The 13236-nt window shown below is 38.8% G+C and overlaps 1 protein-coding gene across 1 annotated transcript in view; it reads right to left on the reverse strand.

Annotated features, from left to right (window-relative positions):
• LOC116095049 (EGF-like and EMI domain-containing protein 1) overlaps positions 1 to 13236 on the reverse strand; it is a 599877-nt gene that overhangs the window by 581190 nt on the left and 5451 nt on the right. Inside the window, exon 2 of the mRNA XM_031376552.1 lies at positions 2419 to 2728. The gene's annotated coding sequence lies outside the window, so the exon portion shown is untranslated. The remainder of the gene's footprint in view (positions 1 to 2418; positions 2729 to 13236) is intronic.

A 13236-nucleotide genomic window follows, 5' to 3' on the forward strand; every position in this document is an offset into this window, starting at 1 on the left:
GGAAGGGAGGGAGGAAGGGAGGGAGGGAGGGAGGGAGAGAGAGAGCATCATGGTCCTCTGCTTTAGAGCTCTGGCCTGCAGAATCTCTATTTACCTTAGACTTAGCTTTTGCTGCATACTTATGTTTTATTTAAGTGTGTATGTATAAACATGTGTCTTTTTTATTCAACTTCAACTTGTGAACAAAACTTAAAATATAAATGAGCAACTAGTTATCTTTTGGCATATATACCAAAAAGATCAATTTAGAATTGGTTGCACAAAAGAAATAGTTATGTTCCCTGCCACAACTATAAAAGAAGGATACATTCTTATTTTTCCGAGGTGCAGTTCTGAATTCAACAGGCCCTAGGAACCTGAAGTGCACCCTCAATGACAGTGCTAGTGTTTACTCCAGACTTCTATGTCACCTTCTGATTAGTTCTTGGCATAGATTGCTGCACTGCCCTGATATCTGAAATTTCATCCTTCATTCTTCTAAGGTATCTGAATCTCTTGCTGATCTTTACTTGAGAGAAAAAAATAAACAAAGAAACAAAGAAACAAAAGGAAGGAAGAAAAGAAACAAGTTCATTGCCTAATCTCCCCTCTTTAATTTCTCCTCTCCTTGGTCAATGTTAATGAATAGTCAAATGGCCCAGAACAAGCAGAGTCCTGTACAGGTGAGAATACCAGAAAGTTACTTGCTAATATTGGCAACAGTACCTACTGAACCATGTGTCCTGAGTGCATGCAGTGTCCATGTAAGTAAAAAGACCTGTCCCTTCTAAATCCACTTCTTAAAACTCCAGGTTGTTGTAACACAGTTTTGGTCTTAATTGTTTTAATGAAAATGTAGAGTATACTTAAAACTAACAGGAAAGACTAGCTGTCTCCTGAAGTCTCCTGCGAAGTGTTAAGACTTTCTTTGCTTCTGGACTAGTATTTACTCTGTGGGGATCTATAACTAATCCCACTCCCTTCTAGAATGCAAAAAATTTCTGAAACATTCTTTTTCTCTGTATTAAAGAAACCCTTGAATAAATAATATTCCATACTTATTACAAAGCGAAATCTGAAGTAAGTCACAGTTGAAACTCACAAATATTTAAAGACCTGATGATAATGGGAAAAGACAGAAATATATGTAAATTATCTGATTTGCATGACTGTAGTGAAGAATAGCTTAGGTATGTGGGAAGTACATCAGTCCACTGGTAATCCTGCATTTGAACATTTTTCTTTCAGGTACATTAGTTTGAAAGCATATTTATTATAGATGAACACTGAAAGCATTTTGGATGTGACAGACTAAATATGATTAGTGTATATCTCATAAAGTGAGGTTGATTTCAAGGTATTCTTTTATGGATATTAATCTAAATGCAGCATCATAACAATATTACATAAGCTACATCATTACGTGAAATGGCCTAAGTAGTCATATTTTTCCATGAACTGAATGAACCTGATTTGAATCCAGCTCCCCTTTTCATAGCACCCTCATACATCTGGAAAGCAAGCAGCAAGAGGATGCAGAAATAATGCAGTTGGTGAGATGCTAGGGGAGCCAGCAGGAGGACTGGAGATTGGCCTCAGAACTTAAGTCATAAAGCAAAACCTGGTGATCGTGCTCAGCAATGAGGAGGCTGAGACAGGTGGCTCACCGAGCCAGCCAGCCTAGCCTGATTTGCAAGCCCCCAGATCTAGGGAGAAAGTAGGTCTCAAACACCACTGTGGAGGGTCCTGAGGAACACCGGAGGTTAACTTCTCCCCTCCAAATATGCATGTATGTGTGTATGTGTCTACTCATCCCTGACTAAGGAGAAGGCTTGTATCTCAGCAATAAGTACACACATATAGAAAATGACTGGTTATTGGTTTGATTGGTGAGTAATAGGAACTCTCCCAGTTACAATTGTTACAATCTTTCATAGTAAAGCAGCAATACAGCTCCCAGGTGTTAGGGAACTGTGATCACACAAATGAGGCTAGAAATAGAGAAAACAATTTTCCTTCATTGCCTAAAGTGCCAGGCATTATTGGATTAGCAAAGCAAGAGAATAAATTAGCTATGGAAAGAGCCAGTTTCAAAAATTAAAAGAAATGTTGTATTAATTATACCCCTTGTTCAGACACATATTTCATGAAAAAAATCTAGAATAGTCATAAATTGAGTTCTTTTTTTTTTCTTGGCTATTTTTTTATGCTGACAAACTAGATAAGATCTTAAAAACCAGGCCCCAAATCGTTCACAAATGCTACCCCCAGAGAAGAGCCCCAAGCTTTGGAGGAGCTTCAGTGGCCATGCCTCATGACACCCCAGTTTTTGCATACCTGCATCAGAGGAGTACTAAATCAAGCTTCTTTCTTGTTGGGAAGAGATGGGGATGCCAATTTCATGCTTTATGTATGCTTGTTACAAAAAGGAGTGCTTACCTAAGAAGAAATAGATTCCAGCCAGATGTTCCTCGAGTATTCTTCAGCTGCTGCCGAAGCTTCGCAGTCACCGAATACTTTATCTTCTCGTCTATCTCCTTCTAATTGAGAAATTGTTGATCCATGCAGTTCGACATACAGACTGCTGCAAAAGCCTTCCTGCCAAAGCTTTCAGCATTGCTCCTCCACACACAAAAACTCCCAGTGTCTGTATGGGGACTGAGGAAACGACTCAGACCATCCCATTCAGCAGGCATTGTGGGTTGAAAGAGGAGGTCAGAAGGTAATTCTTCAAAGAGGCTTCTGTCACCTGCAAGTGTAGTAAATTGCCATTATAGAAGTGCCTATAATGCACTAATCACCGTGCACACTAAAATCTTGATGTCAGACAAAATAGAATGAAATTCACCGAGGAGCCAACTGGGTCTCACACCAAGATGTATCCAGTCATTCTGGCTTTGAATTTACCTGTCATGAAATCTTGTTCCTACAAAGACATAGCTAACTCTGTCTTCTAAAAGAAATATGATAAATTCAACATGTATTAAGACTTTCTAATGATGTTTCTATCCCTTTCTTAACCCATAATAGTTGTTAGTCAAATTGTAAGTTAGGCTGGAGCTCCCATATATTTATTAGAGCATTAGAGACTTGGTCAGACACATAGTTGACCTGTACCTTTGGCTTTTAGAAATAACACCATGTACAGCTAATACTAATCATTTACATTAAATAACAGTAGTGCCCTTTTCTTTTATTGAAATAGCTTCTTTTCCTATACACCCTAATTACAGTTTCTCTTTTCTCTACCCTTCCCAGTTCCACTCGCCTCTGCTTCCGTCTAGATCTGTCCCTCTCTGTCTCTCATTAGAGAACTACAGTCATCTAAGGGATAATACAATAATATAATAATATAATAATATAATGTAAGCATGTTGCAGTAGGACAAATCAATTAAACAAACAAGTAAAAGAGCCCAAGAAAAGGCCCAGAAATAAATACAGACCCAGAAACCTCTCATTTGCACCATAATGATTTTTGAAATATACAATTCTACATACAGTGTTAAGCATGTTGCTTTATGTGTAGTAGATCTCAAAAGGTCTTCATTTTGCAAAGTTGAAACTCTGCATCATGAGCTGTTAGCTCCCTCTTCCCCTGCCCTGCACTTTCTGCTTCTATGTCAGCCACCCTAGCTATTCCACAAGAGTAGAGACAAACAGCAGCTGTCTGTAACTGGCTCAGTTTGCTTGGGATCTTCCCTCTTTGTAAAGAAGCCATGCTAACAGGTGTGAGGTGAGAGCTCACTGTGGTTTTAATTTGCATCTCCCTCATGAGTGATGCCCAGAAACTTTTCAGATACTTGGTAGTCACCTTTATGTCTCATTTGCAAAATGTTCAGTACTTGTCCATTTGGAATTAGGCTACATGTTTTCTTCCTCTTAGACTGAGCTTTTCATATTCTTTAGATAATAAATCTTCATCAGAATAATAGTTTTAAAACACTTTGCCAGGTACCCAGTCTGTCTTGTCTCCTTTGCTATGAAGAAGCTTCCAGTCACTACACTGGCCTGGTTTTGTCTCAGTTGCCTCTGCTCCTAGATATGTAATCAAATGCTCACACCAGTGTTTGGAAGCTGCTTCCTTTGTTCTTGTCTAGTCCTTTTGCTGTTCCAAAACTTAAATTCATAGACTATTTTGATCATGTGCCCCCACAGCTCTTTCTGTATGTGGGGTGGTAGTGATGGTGTGTGTGTATGTAGGGCTGTGTATTTATATGCATATGTTTTGTGTGTTTGTATACATATGTGTTATGTGTTTGTATGATATATATATATATATATATGTGTGTGTGTGTGTGTGTGTGTGTATGTGTGTGTGTAGGGTATGGGGTGTATGTGTGTGTGTGGAATGTGGTGTGTGTTTGTGTGTGTTTTGTGTATATATGGGTGGGTAGGTGTGAATAATGAATGTTTTGTGTGTGGGGAGATGGGCATGTGTGGGCAGTGTGGGGGTTGTGATTAATCACATATGTCTTTCTCAATTTCTTTAGCTTTTTAAAATTAATTAACTTACTGATTGGTTGCTACAGGGTCTCCCACTGAATGGGGAGCTTGTAGGTTTGCTGCCTCTTTTACACATGAGCCAAGATCTAGCTTGGTTCTTCATTCTCCCATAGCAAGAACTTTACCAGCTGAGCCTGTCCTAACTAGCACCACTAACTTGGCTTTCATATGTGGTGTGAGGCAAGATTTGAATTTCACTCTTTGATATGTGCTTATCCAGTTGTACCAATATAGTTTAAGGAAAAAATCTCCCCCATTATGTATTTTTTGGTAGTTTTGTAGGAAATCAACTATTCTGAGCTCACAGGTTATTTCTAAGCTCTTTACTCTGTCGCTTTGGTATGAATATCTGACTTTAGGCCAGTATCATTCTGGTTTACAACAGCTTTATTTAAAGTATTTCATTCACTAACATTGGGACTTATTACATGTCTGGTTTCAGTCTTTTCCTTTAAGATTGATTTAGCTGCATTGGCTCTTTTGTAATTTGGTATAATTTTAGTACTGAAAAAAATGACATCAGAATTTTCACAGAGATTATGAAAATTTTCTTAAATTTATTATTTATACTTAATATTGTTTATTGTTATAATCGTGTGTGTGTGTGTGTGTGTGTGTGTGTGTGTGTGTGTGTGCGTGAATATGTCTGTGTCTGTGTCCTACTTATGGCATGGCATATGTGTGGTCACAAGGGACTTCCCTAGTCAATTTATTCCTTCTACTGTGAGGTCTGGGGATCAAACTTGGGTAACAAGACCCCCCCCAATAGCATGAGCTTTTCCATGCTTAGCCATCTTGCAAGCCCTGTAGTCAGGTTTTCTGCTAGTTTTCAGGTAGCATCTTTTCTGTTTTGCAGTACCATCTTCAGTGTACTACATCAGAATTTCATGGGAAGACAGTACACCTTCTTAGTCAAATGCTGTTATACATGTCTTGCTTTGTGTAGCTTATGATTATCAGTTTGTTTCCTGGATTTCATTTTATAGCTCATTGTTAAGAGTATAGAAACAATTGATTTTTGTCCACTGGTTTTGTGTGTTTCATTTCTACTGAATTTGCTTATCACTTTTAGCACTTGAGTTGGGGGTCTCCAGGGCTTTCAATTTATCTAGTCACTGGAAAGCAGCAACATTTCCTTTTTTGTTTTGGAATTATTTTCTGCTTTTATCTAGCTCTCTTCTCTGTATAAGATTTTCAATGTGTTAGATTCCAGGGATGGTGACACAAAACACTCAGACACAAATCTCAGTCGGGTATTAATGGTTTATTGAAAGCATGCCCCAAGACTGATTAATCAGGGACACAGCCAGGAGTCAAGATCCAAAACTCAGGGCAGTCCTCAGAATGAGATTTCATACAGGAAAAACAAGAACAGGTGCATTTGCAACATTAACAACACATAGGCTATCTAAGGAGCACTGTCTGACCTTAAAGCTGATAGGCTGGGTCTAGAGGCGGGGAGGACCTCCAAAATCCATGAGGCTCCATGACAAAGTACAAGAAGTTGTGTTTGTCAGGACAAGGGACAATAGGTCAAGTCAAGGTTATAAGCTGGAGAAGGCTGAGGGAATATGGCAGAGCTGTTGTCAAGTTCTAATACTTAACCTGGTTCTATGCTGATTAGCACTGATGAAAGGGGGCACCCTTGCCTGAGCTTAGAAGCAAATCATTTAGCATCTAAGCACTACGTATGATCTAGGTATGTCCCATAAAGTGGGAGCTTTGCATTAAGACTCATTCCTAGATCTTCTTTGTTGGGAGCTTTTATAATGAAAGCATGTGGAGTCTTGCCAACTATATCTGTATCTACTGAGGAGATTGTGTGGGGATTGTCCTTCAATCTGTGAATGTACCAAAACACATTTCTAGATTTCCATGTGTTGACCTGTCCTTGGCGTCCCAAGAATAAAAATCACTTATTCTTTTTTCTCATGAATATTTTTAATATGCTGCTGGATTCTGCTTTCTCACACTTCATTGAGAATATGTACCTCTAAAGACATCAGAGGTATAGTTTGTTAAGTTACTTTTTGGGGCATCATCTGGTGTTGGTATTAGGTCAGGAATCACCAGCTTGTGCTTTCTTGCTTGAGTGCTGAGGATCAAAGTCTAGTCCTCCAGACACTTCACCAATTGCACTCTCTCTGCAGCAGCCCCTTTCTGCTTGCTTTTAACTTAGAGTATTTGCTTGGGGCAGCCCTGCCTCCCACCCCTCTATATCCCTTTTCAAGTATCTGTAAGAGTTTTCAGAAGACTCAATAGTAGCTTGTCCTTAAATGCTTGATAGAAAATACAAGATTAGATTTTCCTTGGTGGGAGACTTTACTCACGGTTTAATTTTGTTCCTTATGGATTTCTTCAAATGTTTTGTTTCTTTGGGATTCACGTTTGCTGGCCTGTTGCACAAATGTATCCATTCTTCTTGTTATCCAGTTTGTTAAGGTCTACCTCTTCATAGTACTCTCATATAGTCCTTGGTATTTTCATAGTATCCATCGTCTTGTCTCCTCTTTCATTGCCTACTTTACTCACTTAAGTCTTTCTTTTTGTCACTTAGCTAACTCAGTGTTTGTCAACTATGTCTTTTCAAGAAAAAGTCTAGGCTTTCTTAGCCCCTTACATGTTTTTTTTTTCTTGTCTCTATTTCATTTCTGCTCACTCATGTTGAATTGCTTTGTTTCTTTTTCCTGGTCTGATATTAGGTACAATATTAGGTTTTTTATTTAAGATAGCTCTCCTTTTTTTGTAGGCAAGTATTATTTTATTTTCCTTCTTAGAATAGTTTTTTAAGCACACTTTGGTAGGCTTTTTGTTAAGTTTGGTATTTTATGTGTACATCATTTGTAACAAGATATTTTCAGTTTTCCTTTTCATTTTTCATTAACTTGTTGGTAGTTCAAGGGCATGTTGTTTCATTCCATATGTCTGAAAGCTTCCTGAAATTTCATGCAATCTATCCTGGATGCTGTCTCAGATGTATTAAAAGTCAATTTTATTGCTCTAGAATAAAATTTTATGCATATGTCTATCATATCTACTTTCTTTAACTGGTTGTCTGACACTATGGCATATCTTTTGCATGTGTGTGATATACATAAATAAATGAACAAAGAAATGAAATAAAATACTATGCAGTGTGAAGAAAATCAAGCACAAATGAGTACATGTTGACTAGTGATTACATTTGTTGATATATTCCATGATAGAGAAACCATCAAAATAGAATCTAAATTTACAGTTTCCTTTTTCTGGAAGCAGAATAATATGGGAAGAGACTATTGAAATCTTTCAGGGGTTTTGAAATGTTGGGGTATTAAATTGTGTTGCTAGTTACACAACTTTGTCAACATACTTAAAAATCATTGAATTGGACAGTATAAATAGGGAAATTTAATGGTTTGTCAATCTAATTGAATTTATAATCATTTTTTATTTTTTAAAATTATATATAATTACATCATTTACCCTTCTTTTTCTGCCCATCCAACATATCCCTCCTTCTTCTTAAAATTCATGGTCCTTTTTTCAGTAACTGTGGATATATATTCCTAAATGTATAAATAACACCTGCTTAGTCTATACATTGTTACTTGTATGTTTCCATGGTTCACAATTTTATAGTTGATAACCAATTGGCATGGGTTTCCAAAGGAAAGGCTATTAATCCCCTCCCAGTATTATTTGGTTGCATTCACTTCTTTTGTAGAATTTAGTCATTATGAGCATTCTCACATCCATGTTAGCATGTCTATTTGGTGTCTTCCTTGTTCCCCTCATATTCAGGTAGTCATGTTGCTGGGAATTTATGTGTATAATTTCTGACATTTCCAGGAAAAACAATGTTCTTTCCCTCTGGTTCTTACACTTTCTGCCTAAGAACTAAGAATGATCCTACCGAGTTAAGCAACACAGACCCATAAAGAAAATTCTCACATGTTGTGGCTCATCTGAAGCTCCTAGATCTATATCTTCAGAGATGATTATATAACTTGAAGTAATTTCAGAAAAGAATAAAGTAAAATGGTCATTGTGGGGTCAGAGGAACAACAGAGAAGAAGATAGTAGGCCTCAGGTGATCTGACAAAAAATGAGAAAATGAGAGGGGCTTTAATTAGGGATAGTGGAGACAAATACAGAAGAAGGGGGGAAAAGAAGAAATTAGTACTAAGCATGTCTCCTCATGGAGAAGGCATTCTGGTCAGTTCCAAGTCATGACTCTGGGACCCCTATGTCTAATGTGCCTGTTGCCTTCAGCAGTTGACACTTACCTTCCACCTGTAGAGGAAAACCCAGGGCAATATCAACCATCTCTTGACTACTAATGACCAAGAATTGAAAGAGGGCTTCTCATGTCTGCTATTGGAGTTGTTGTTAGACTTGTCTATGGCTTTGGGGTGGGGTGCTTTTTCAGACCAAGTTGGAAATTTTCATTTAAATTATATATGTGTATTTACATGCTGACATATATTCTGATGGTATTTTAAGTAGTTAATAGTATAATTACTTATGATTTTTTTTCAGACATGCTTGGTACTAATTTCCAACCTAACAGTACATACTCAGCTGAGTGATAATCAAAGATGCATAAAGAAAAAGCATTGCAATCATAAAATCTCAGAAAAGGCTGTGTGTGTTTTTTCGTAGGAAACTATTGGAGGAATTGCCTTAACAAAGTGATGGAAGAAACATGAAAATATAGGTGGGCATTGCCATCTATGTGGCAAAGAGGGTCTCCAAGTGCTGAGTTTCATAGGCAAGCCCCAAGGAAAACTTCTACAATTGGTGGAGCTGTGAATCCAAACTAAAACCATCCTAATTGCTGGGTATAAGTAGAGACTGATGAAACCATGCAGAACATGAAAGAAGTGTTCATTTGCTCTGGGCAAAGTCAGTGAAATAATTCCTAGTCTCTTGAGCATGGGTGGTTAGGGCTGAGTTAATTTTATGGGGGAAGTATCGCAGAAAAATTAACTGTAGAAAAACATGATATGGTTATGCAAAGGAGAATATTCTTTGGCTTGTCTGTAAACAATATTGAATACTTACATAATGTAAATATTTATACAGATTATATATGTAGCTGTAGTGAGAACATTCAGTAAAGCAATGTTGGGAGCTAGGAGTTGTAATAGGTAAGTAACATGCTTAAACCATGCAAGCTTGAATACCTGAGGCTTGAACCTAAGCACCCATGTAAAAGACAGGGATGGGTTAGGGAGATATGAAGAGTTGAGTTTGAACACCCAGCACCTATGTTAGAAGCCAGATGTTGGTATATACTTGTAATTGCAGTGGCGGGAAGGCAGAGACAGAAAGATACCTGGTACTTATTGGCCAACTAGTTTAACCTACCAGGTGATTTCTGGGATTAGAGAGGGACACTTAATAAAAAGGGGATTGCCAGGACAGGGAAGTGGGAGTGGGTAGGTTGGTGAACAGGAGAGGGGGGATCGGATAGGGAGTTTTCAGAGGGGAAATGAGGAAATTTACATTTGAAATGTAAATAAAGAAAATATCTAATAAAAAACCACACACACACACACACACACACAAAGAATAAATCCAAATATAAACCATGGGCCTAGGCTCACAGTAGTGGTTCAGTCATTGTGGCAAACATCTGCTCACTCTAACCTAGTAAGTTATTAATATGGAAATTATATATAAATATTATTATTTTAATAAATTTTTATTTATGAAAAAGAGAAAGATGAAAGAGGGTTCAGAGAGAGAGAGAGTTTGGGGAATATGTACACAAGTATACATCACATATACATGCACCCACACACAATAAAAAAAGAAATAATACACAAGAAAGAATTAGAGATTGTATCAGATCAAAAGCAGAAAAGAAATTAGTGGGCACAGCTTAATTTTGACAAGCAAGAGTAGCTAAATAGCATAGTCTGATAGGCAGGTTTCTATGCATGGAAAATAAAAATATAAGATAGAAGGAATGGGAGTCAAGCTGCTCTGTGTAGGCTTCTCTGAGCTGATAGCAAAGTTCTGAGAAGAAAGCAGCCGTGCTGAATCTAGGATCCAAGTCCTTCAGGCAGAAATAATAACAAGTGTTAAGGTATTAGGACAGAAGTAAATATAATCTATTCCAGAGAGAGTAAGACTGATAAAAAAATGGATAAAGTCAGCAATGGCAGAATGGATGCTAGAAAACACACATCCAACTGGAGGGAAAATATTCAAGACTGGGTCATGACTTCAAATGGTCCAGTATGCCAAGATAAACCAAACCACCATGTCATATTAATATTTTGTGTTTTGGTTTTCTTTCTACTCCCTCTTCCAACGTTTATCCTCACACTGTGGGCTTGATTGTAATAAACAGTCAGAGACAAGTTCTTCAGCCTCACATAGCTGAGTCTATCACATGCTGGAGAATTACCTCATCACCACATGCATCATGCCCCTCACCTCAGGTCTAGCTGCTCTGCCTCATTTTACATTCCACAATACAAACTTCTTCATCTTTGTTTCCTAAAGCATGGTAATGTATAATATGTCACAGTTTTGGAGTGGACAATGTAGACGTGTGGAAATTGTAATTAGGCTGGCTGGGCATGATTCTATTATTAGTAAGAACTGCTATTTTTTTTTTTGAGTTGAGGGTTAATTGCTAATAACTGTATGCAGTGTTTTCCCTCAAGATGTTTTCTATGATAGTAATTAACAGAGCAGCTGGGAGAAGAGACATTAACCATTTGTCTTCATAGTAGCCCTCACTAGGGACTCTTTACACAGCCTCTGCACATGGCTTTCTCCGTTGTTTGATATAGGTAATCTAAGAAGCAGCATAAAGCATATGGGACTCTACACTGTGGAGAGGGCCACACCTTACAATGTTGTTTTTCTCCTTGGAAGGGCTCTCTCCTGTGTGATGAATAGATTCTGATTCAGAGAAGCACAGAATGTCTTTTAGACAAATGTTTTGGCGTCTTTTATGTGCATATTGCTTTGTATCTTCCCATAACAAAATCCCATCGTGGTGATTGTGTTAGCAACCTAAGTACCCCAAATATACAACTGGTTTTATCTGCTTACAAAGCAGAGCTGACCTAGCTGGCCTAATTTTTTGCCTAACACTTTAGAAGCCACTTTACCAGTCATCCTTACTTGCTTTTCTTACTACCAGAACTCTGATCTTTATTAGCTTTTGTGTCCTGACTTTTACATTTGGTTTCTGTAGTCGGTCACCACTCTCAACATCTATTGCCATTGGTGCAAGACCAGATGCACAGTCAGATACTTGACCCCAGGTTCTCCTTACCACTTCTCTTTTTGCATTGACTCCATCTCTGTCAAATTCTTTCTACACCATGCAAAAAACAGTACCTTTTGTGGGTGCAAAGGCATTCATTTTCTCCTGCAGAGAGTATTTTTAATTAACACATTTTAAAAATACCTAGACTACAATCAGACACTAAGTACAGGAAAGAACATAGAAGACAAAGGGAGGCTTTTAGGAAGTGGCTAGGTACAAACTAATTCCTTGTCTTCTTGCTAGCTGAAGTCATGAGCTTGTATTGTTCAGATACCATTGCTTGTTTTAAGCCTTTTTAGCTAGAAACAGGAATTTCTTTTCCCTAAGACTACTCCTTTTCTTTAAATCCATAAAAGCCTTGAGTGTTTGGTTTGATTTACTGTAATTCCTCAGAAGGCACAAGAACTGGACCTCTGGCAAAACAAGCAAGTTGAAGTTTACTTTCTCTTCTCCCAAAGGGTCCTGAACCCTTTTGCTCTGTGGTTGGTGATAGCACCATACAACACCTTGCAGGCATGCACTGTAGTGTCAGTGGGCATCCATGTGTTCACTAGCATAGACCATGGACCATGCTACTATATATAAAGCCTGTGAGTCTCTATCCTGAGTATTCCAAGACAGGTAAGGCTGTGACATCTCTGAAAACAAAAACTTCTTCATATAAATTAATCACTGGAGGACTCACCTGTATTGCCATGTGAGGTCATGGGGGGCATCCAGGCTCAAGCTACTACTGCTGGGTGCCATGTCTGGGTCCATGATCGTATGGCAGCTGGGAATTGTGTTGATAGCCTAGGCCTGTGTTACCACCAAAAGTCCTGTAGATGTCCCTGGTCTGGACTGAAGTCTGAGACATTTTGCTGAGCTTGCCCTACCCCTTGTACATGAGGAGTGAAGAGGGGAGCAGCTCCTAATAGTGTGAGCACAGGAAAGCTGTCCCTGACCCTAGTATGTCATGGGATGTTTGGGCAAAGGAGAAATTCCCTCCCCACTCTTGCCCACTTCTGCCTGCAGCAGGCCAGAGAGCTGGCCCACAGGTCATAAGAGGAGTGGGAAACCTGGCCTAGCCCCTCGCTGGCTGCAACACTCAGGAGAACTGGCCCTTTACTTCATGTGAGCAGCATAGTAGACCTATCCCTGCTGGCAAAGTCACAGGTGAGCCAGCCCTAAGTCAGGAGAGCAGGAGACCTGACACTGCTCCTTGATTGCTGTGGCACTGGGTGAGTTAGTCTGAGCAAAGCTGGACAGCTTTCTCTGGTAGTATGGGGCATGGTGCTGGGGGACCGACCAACTTAGCTACCTTCCAGGCCTAGATTCAGTGCTTTGAGTGGGCCCACCCCAACATCTACCCTATCTATGATCTGCTGGAATTAGTGAAAGGGCTGGTCCTGCAGATTCAAAGATACAAGATCTCCATAAACCAGGGCAACAGCAGAATAACTGCGAGGATGCCCTATAAAGTTCCAATATTGATAG

This window comes from Mastomys coucha, unplaced genomic scaffold (genome assembly GCF_008632895.1).
Source record: "Mastomys coucha isolate ucsf_1 unplaced genomic scaffold, UCSF_Mcou_1 pScaffold17, whole genome shotgun sequence".
Classification (NCBI taxonomy): Eukaryota; Metazoa; Chordata; class Mammalia; order Rodentia; family Muridae; genus Mastomys; species Mastomys coucha.